Source organism: Triticum urartu, chromosome 7 (assembly GCF_003073215.2).
Source record: "Triticum urartu cultivar G1812 chromosome 7, Tu2.1, whole genome shotgun sequence".
Classification (NCBI taxonomy): domain Eukaryota; kingdom Viridiplantae; phylum Streptophyta; class Magnoliopsida; order Poales; family Poaceae; genus Triticum; species Triticum urartu.
This window is the reverse complement of record NC_053028.1, coordinates 221,230,250-221,238,561: the sequence shown is the minus strand read 5'-3', so window position 1 is coordinate 221,238,561 and position 8,312 is coordinate 221,230,250.

Genomic DNA, 8,312 nt, shown 5'->3' with positions numbered 1-8,312 from the left:
CCCCAGGACTGATGTTGGTATGGACGGCACCCATTGTTCCGGACAAGCCATGGAGTATGATTGATGGTGGAGGGGGAGTAAACCTTTACTTTTATCGCTTGTGAACCGCCACTAGCATGCTTAGTGTTGGGGATATAACTATTAAGTATAAAGCGCCCAAGAGGGGCCGGATTATACTCATAATGAGTAGTTCCTGTCATAGCCCAAAAAGGACAAGGAGTATGGCGCTTTATGAAGGAGATCTAACAAGAGGGCCCAATGCCCAAAGGCGGATTATGATCCATAGGTATAAACCGCCATAAGATGTATAACTTGTGTTGTAAGATAAGAAAAGGTAGAAACCGAGCCGGACATGCTTATGAGCCGGCCGAGACTCTGTAAACCGCCGGGCATCAACCTGTGTATATAAAGGGACGACCCGATGATTGTATAGGGACAAGAAACAAGAGATCGAGAGCCGGGGCAAGCATATTCGCTCCTCGTTCATCGAAACCCTAGCAATACCAACTACAAACTAGACTAGGCTTTTACCTTCATCGTAAGGGCCAAATCAGTATAAACTCACGTGTCCTTTGTCCTGTTTAACCCCCTTAAGCTAAGCTCAACGCGATGGCCTCATGACTAATTCCTCATACTAGGACATCTGCCATGACGTTTCCACGATAGTTGGCGCCCACCATGGGGCTATCGCACGATGGTTTCGAGATCTTGAAGGGTGGCTTCGAAGGGCTCAAGGGATACGTCGTGGGCCAGATGACCAAGAGTCGTCACGGCAAGCTCTACATCGACAACGCAGGCTAGGGCCCTGAGGCCGGCTCCATTGAGTATGGGTACCGGGTCCCCTTCGGCAGAATTCACGTCTTCATCGGCAAGATCGGCGAACCGGGCCCTGAGCCGGACATCTGCACCGACATCATCGAGACGGCTCAGCATGCGAGACCCGCCCGGGTTCAGCCTGCTATGAAGCGTGCCTTCATGGGAGTCATCCACTGGGCAGAAACAGCAACAGCAGCCGGGGCAAGAGGCCTTGCGCGCCTGTCGGCTCAGGTTTTGTTCGGTTTACTTGACGCTTTAGCAAAACTAATGGCGACCGAGGTTAGTGAGGCAAACCAGGATGAGCATAGTGCGGAAATTGCCAAGGTGAGAGACCAGATAACTCAAGCCAGGGAAGACCTGGCAGCCGAGGATGTAAGGATGGCCACGATGAGGGCCGAGTTCGAGGTTCAGGCACAGCGGGTTCAATCGAAATACTTCCGGCTTATGCTAGATCAGAACGCGTCAAATGATTTCATGAGGAGAAGGCATCAGACCCGATTACCTTTGGTTTATGAGCCGAGAAACCTCTTCAACACGCCCGGAGCAGGGACCAGTAACCAGCCAGTGATAAACCGGACTGAAGCACCAGGAACATGGGCGCCTGTAACGCCCTCGATGCGGCTATATCTCCTACGTGTCGAAGCACGACTCAGAGGCATAACCGCATTGAAAGCAATGTTGCAAGTGAGGTAATCTTCACACAACCCATGTAATACATAAGGGAAAGAGATACATAGTTGGCTTACAATCGCCACTTCACACAATTACATGAATAAAGCATTACATCAACCAAATACATTCAAGGTCCGACTACGGAACCAAAATAAAAGAAGAACCCCAAATGCGACAAGGTCCCCGATCGACCCCAACTGGGCTCCACTACTGATCAACTAGAACGAAACAACACAAAGGACAAAATCTTCATCGAGCCCCTCCTGAGCTCGGTTGCGTCATCTGCACGGACTCATCGGCACCTGCAAACTGGTTTTGGAAGTATTTGTGAGTCACGGGGACTCAGCAATCTCGCACCCTCGCGATCAAGACTATTTAAGCTTATGGGTTAGGTAAAGGTATGATGTGGAGCTACAGCAAGCGACTAGCATATATGGTGGCTAACATACGCAAATGAGAGCGAGAAGAGAAGGCAAAGCGCGATCGAGAAACTATGATCAAGAAGTGATCCTAGAACAACCTATGTCAAACATAACTCCAACACCGTGTTCATTTCCCGGACTCCGCCGGAAAGGGACCATCACGGTAACACACGCGGTTGATGTATTTTAATTAAGATCAACTTCAGATTTTCTACAACCGGACATTAACAAATGCCCATCTGCCCATAACCGTGGGCACGGCTTTCGAAAGTTCAAATCCCTGCAGGGGTGTCCCAACTTAGCCCATCACAAGCTCTCACGGTCAACGAAGGATATTCCTTCTAGCGGGAAGACCCGATCAGGCTCAGAATCCCGGTTACAAGACATCCTCGACAATGGTAAAACAAGTCCAGCAAGACCACCCGATGCGCCGACATCCCGATAGGAGCTGCACATATCTCGTTCTCAAGGCAACACCGGATAAGCAATCCGTACAACTAAAACCATCCCTCGAGTTTCCCCGAGGTGGCGCTGCAAGGGGCTCTAGTTTGGACCAACACTTAGACAAGCACTTGCCCGAGGGGGTTAAAATAAATATGACCCTCGGGATGCGCGACTCCCAAGGGAAAAAGGCTAGGTGGCGAATGGTAAAACCAAGGTTGGGCCTTGCTGGAGGAGTTTTATTCAAAGCAAACTGTCAAGGGGTTCCCATTATAACCCAACCGCGTAAGGAACGCAAAATCCGGGAACATAACACCGATATGACGGAAACTAGGGCGGCAAGAGTGGAACAAAACACCAGGCATAAGGCCGAGCCTTCCACCCTTTACCAAGTATATGGATGCATTAATTAAATAAGATATATTGTGATATACCAACAAGTAAAAAAATGTTCCAACAAGGAACGATCTCCATGTTCCAACAAGGAACAAACTTCAATCTTCACCTGCAACTAACAACGCTATAAGAGGGGCTAAGCAAAGCGGTAACATAGCCAATCAACGGTTTGCTAGGACAAGGTGGGTTAGAGGCTTGGTTCAACGATATGAGAGGCATGATAAGCAAGTGGTAGGTATCGCAGCATAGGCATAGCAAAAGAGCGAGCAACTAGCAAGCAAAGATAGAAGTGATTTCGAGGGTATGATCATCTTGCCTGAAATCCCGCAAGGAAGAAGAATGAGTCCATGAAGAAGACAAACGGGCGTAGTCGAACGGGTCCTCACAAACGCGACGTTATCGGAACCAACCCGAAGAAGCAACACCGGAAAGAAAGCAAACAACATAGTAAACAACCAACACATGAACATGGTATGATGAACAACCGAGTATGATGCATGTCCGGTTTAGAGAAACATGGCATGGCAAAATGCACAAAACAATCCTACAAATTAAGTGGATCTCAATATGCAACGAGTTGCATATTGGCGAAACACCACATTCAAGTTATTTAGTTTCGATCTTGTTTATGTACCCAACAATATTAAATGTTGTTAAAACATGGCAAGAGGGTGAAGCAAAGTAAAACTACCTATCTAGTCAAGTTTAAATGAGGCCGGAAGCACCGAACAACATTTCCGGTAAATCCCCACATGCCTTAGTAATTTATTGCAACAACAATTTAAACATTTTAATTGTTGTTATCATGATGCGGATGGCATGTACAAGTTTATGCAATTTTATTAAAAGTTTACAAGAGCAATATGAAGCATTTGTCACCATGGTGGAAAGGAAAGAGGTGCCACGGCAACGATAACAAAAACGGTGCCACGGCAGCGTTCCGGTTCTGGTAGCTCGATTGAGATACCGATGCAAAGGAGAAGTGTGCGGTTGCGTGCAGAAGATGGTGGGGCACTCCCGGATACCGGGTGTCGCACGAGTTGGCGACAAGGAAACGAGTGACAAATTGGACACAGTGCAAACATGAGCATCTCAAACATCGCAAGTATTCATTCACGGACGTCGTCTCAGGGTTATACCTTCGGAGCGTGCAAAGGGGACGGTTCTCGTTCGTAGAGGGAAGTAGGCGTTCTCGCGACGACGGTAGTGGAAGTAGTCGTTCTCGCTGCGGTAGTCGAACTTGGTGATACCATTACACGGGTCTTCGGCAATGGTCGTGGTACCCATTTGTAGTCGTGCACATTCCGTAGATGTTCGAGGTCGCGGCGAGGATCTTGACGTCCACGGAGTCTTCGAGGGTCGACGGTAGTGGTACTCGGGTCGTCGGCGATGGTAGTTGTACAAGGTCATCGTGGGAGGTAGAGGTACTCGCGAACTTGTCGGATCCACGGCGATGGTAGTGGAACCTCACGGATTCGTGGTCTCCGGACGGTCTCGGTCTTGACGGTGGGGTACTTGACACATCCTGGATATGTAGTCGTACTTGACGAATCCAAAATACTCCTGCTCGGCATGGGTGCAACGTAGGCATCGTCTTGCGTTTCGAACCTGGGTCATGTTCGTATAACCGTTCGCATCAACGAAAAAAAAGGGCTTCGTCTTGAGGTACTTGGCCGTGGGTGACGGAGCACACGGTGGACAGGGCGCCCCTGGCCTTGAGGTCACAGCAGAGCTCAGGTTAACGACAACGAAGGTAGGGCGCGCGGCTGGAGGCGCTGGGAACAACAGCAGGCGACGGCAGCGGAAAAGCTAGGCGAGGCGGAAAGCTGGTGGCGACGCTTCTGGTCCCAGCGGGAGGAAAGAGGATCCAGGAGCTGCTCAGGAGGCACGACCCAAAGGGAGGAGAGGAGGCTCCAGCTTGGTCGTGGCCTCGTCAGCCGGCGGGATGGAGCTCCGGCGGTGGCTGTCCTCGGCCAGGGAGGAGGCAAGAGCCTGGGAGCGTGGTTGACAACGGGAGCGAAGAGGGGGAAGGCTGCATGGAGGAGATACGGCGCCTAGGAGACGCAGGCGAGCTTGATGACCAGGGCCATGGTCGCGGGCGCACGAGGAAGAGAAGAAGAAGGCGAGCGCGAGGCAGATGCAGATCACCATGGGAGGCCACTAGGAGGCGGCGGAGGAGCTGAGGCCTCTTGAAGGTCGAGGTCGCCGGCGGGGCCTGGAAGTTGCCACTGGAGGGCGCGCGAGGAGAGAGGGTGAGGGATCGGGGCTCGAGCGAGGGAGGAACCGAGAGGGAGATCGAGAGAAAGAGGGGGGTCGCGCCTACGTGCGTGTGTCTCTGGCGGCGCAGGAGGACGAGGGCACGATCGAGGGGAGTGGGTGCACGCTAGGGTTAGGAAGGTTCGGTGGGCTTTGGCCTTGGGCCGGCCCAGTAGAGAGGGAGGGGCTGCTCCTAGAGAGGCCGGCGGCTGGGCCTTAGGCCAAATTGGTGGGAAGGAAAAGGCCAGAGGCCTGGTCTGCTATCTCTCCCTCATACTTCTCTTTATTTGCCAAAACAGCAAATAACAAAGAAAGAAAATGAGAGAAAAAAAAGGTCGGAGAAGGAATTTGGGCACGGGGATAATTTCCCCGGACTCGCAAAAATGTGCACGGTCACAGAAAAGTAGGAGTGGACATGATTGCAAGAATTAAATTCAAAGTCATTTGAATTTAATTGAAAAGGTTTGAACAAGGGCTAGGAATTAGAAATGTCCAAAAATGTTGAGAATTTAGGTGGAGCTCCGGAATATGATGAAAGAATATATGGCAAGGTTGGAGACCAAGAATTAAGATAACAAAAGCATTGGGATAATTTGCAAGTGTGTTATGGTGATTCCAAAGTTAATGGAATATTTTTATATAGCTCCCTAATAATAGTAGCAGACTTTGGATATGTTTTAAAGAGAAATCACCATGTGCATTTCCCTCGGTTTAAATGGACCGAAGATCCATGCAATTTTTTTAGTTGAGTAAGAAAAGAAATGACATGATGCAATGCACATGATGCAGTGATGAATGCAATGAACCAAACAAATCACACGACGAAACCCAGAAATCATGGAAGGCACCTGAAGCTCCAGACTTGGGGCGTCACAACACTCCACCACTACGAGAGGATCTCATCCCGAGATCTAGAATGGCACCGGAGGGAAACAGAAAAGGAAGAGAAGAGTTAAAACTAAGTTACTCCTTTGACAAACGAGTGACACCAAAGAACCTTGAGAGGTTGAACAAATTGAAAGAAAGAATACAACAATGATGAACGAGGTTGAAAACACTTTGTTAGAAAGGAGGAACATTACGGGAACCTTGTGGGTTGAAAGACATAAGAAAAGGTTGCAATGGACAAGAAGTAGATGCAAGCACTCCGATTGAAACAAGTTGCAACACTTTATAAGACGAAAAGAACTTGAGCAGATGGCACAACACTCCGGTTAAAACAAGACAGAGAAGACATAATAATGATATAATTTGGAGAGAACTCCGGTAGAAAAGAGAAGAAAGCTTGATAAGATGAAAAGAAATTGAAGGGATGACACAGCACTTCGGTTGAATGAACTAGCAAAGGAAAGAACATGATCTTGATAAAACAAGATGATGGGTCGAAGAGAGCAACATCACAATGCCTCCGGAACGAAAGAATAGAAGATAGATAATAGAAATAGGAGAATGGAGAAGAAAATGCCAACTTCTGCCACAAAAGAGTTTGAAAAGGCATCTTTAGGAGAAGGGTCGAACGGAGTTGTTGGAACACCAACAACGAAAAGAATACGCTTGATATGGTCTTATGGAATACATCTCAATTAAGAGGTGACAACCTGCCACTCGCGGGAAAAGAATTGGATTGGTATGAACAAATTGGTGAGAAAGTATGTCGCACCGGAAAGGATAAATGAAGAAATTGGATCAATTATAAGCACCATATAACAACAATCCTTAGGGAACACTTTAGGTGAAATATAACCCAAGACAGATCCAACGAATAGGTTGATGGATTTAAAATACCTCATTCTTAACAATGTGTGAATCATGAAGCATGAACTCAAATTATCAAGAATGATGTAAAACCACCTCCAATGATACGGTAGAAAGAAATTCACTCCGGATTGCAAGATGAAGAAATAGTTGAGATCTTCTGAAAATAATCTCGCTGAACGTTTCGAGAACAGATTAAGTCCTTTATGGACCATCATGTAGAACCTTCATGAAGAACTCCGGTAACAAAAGGAATGAATCAAACGAAAGGAAAGGGAAGTTGAAGACCCAAGGTGAATCCTTGTAATGATTTAGTTGAATCTCCGTGGTGATATAATTGCGAGAGGTAGGAACTCCGGGACAAAGATAAGATGAACTATTGAGATCAAGAATTTTGATGAACCTCCGGAATAGGGACTTAATCATTTGGATGGAACAAGAATAAGAATTATGTTATGCGTATCCTTCAACAATTTAATTGCTGACAAGCAACGGATTTGACATACTACTTATCCTCGTAGAAAGATTAAGATAGATATAGCGCAAACTTGAGAAAGTCTTCAACGATCCACCGGTAGAATTTGAAAAACACGAATGAATTGATATGATAACAAGGTAAGAAGAATCTTGAACGAACCACCGTAAGAATTGAAAATGAACGAAGAAGAGAAAAAAATAAAGAAGCACCGGGAAGAATTAGAGAACAAATGAAGATACTTGAGGGGAATTTAGATAAAATAGAACGAAGAGATCACGAACTGATTAGAGATCACTTGAACGAAGCACCGATAAGATTTGGAGAACCATACCTGAAAGCAGAGAATGAATAAATTCTGAGATGATGGGCTCCGGAGAAACAAACTGAAAAGAATCTTGAATTTCTCCGGATAGGTGAAAAGAATACTCACAAACAAAACAATTATGAGAGGATGACATTAAGCTAGAACCACGAATCTTTGATAGAATGAAACAAGATTCAAGGGAAAACTCTTCTTCGGTCTTCAAATGTTGAGAATGACGACGAGGAACACCACCAAATAGTTGAGATACTCCGGGATGAGAAGAATAGAAAAGTTCAACCAATGATGAAAAGAATTGAAAGATCTTGGAGAAAAGCATATGGCTGATGATGAATCATTCTTACCTCAAACTTGGAAAAGAATTTGAGAATAACTCGGGGAGAATTAGAAGAGTCGGGTAAGATCCTAGAAAAAGACCTGTGGGTTAGGGCCCACTGAAAAGAAAACACCGTTGAAATGATTTAAAAGAGAGGTTGCACCGGTTGAATTAAAAGGCTTGAATGAGATAACAGCCTCGAAAGATCTTGAACGAATGCAGAGTGGAAAACATGAATCTTCGAGATATCTTGAGCACTCCAGAACAAATGAATAACGAGAAGTGAATGAATATGAGGGGCACCGGTATGAGAAGGCATTGAAATGAGGAAAGGGGTCATATCAACAAAGCTTGACTTGAAACCACCGGAAAAGATAAAAGAAAGAAGAATGATGAACTAGAAGCTCCGTTAGTATCTTAATGAGAATCACCGGATAA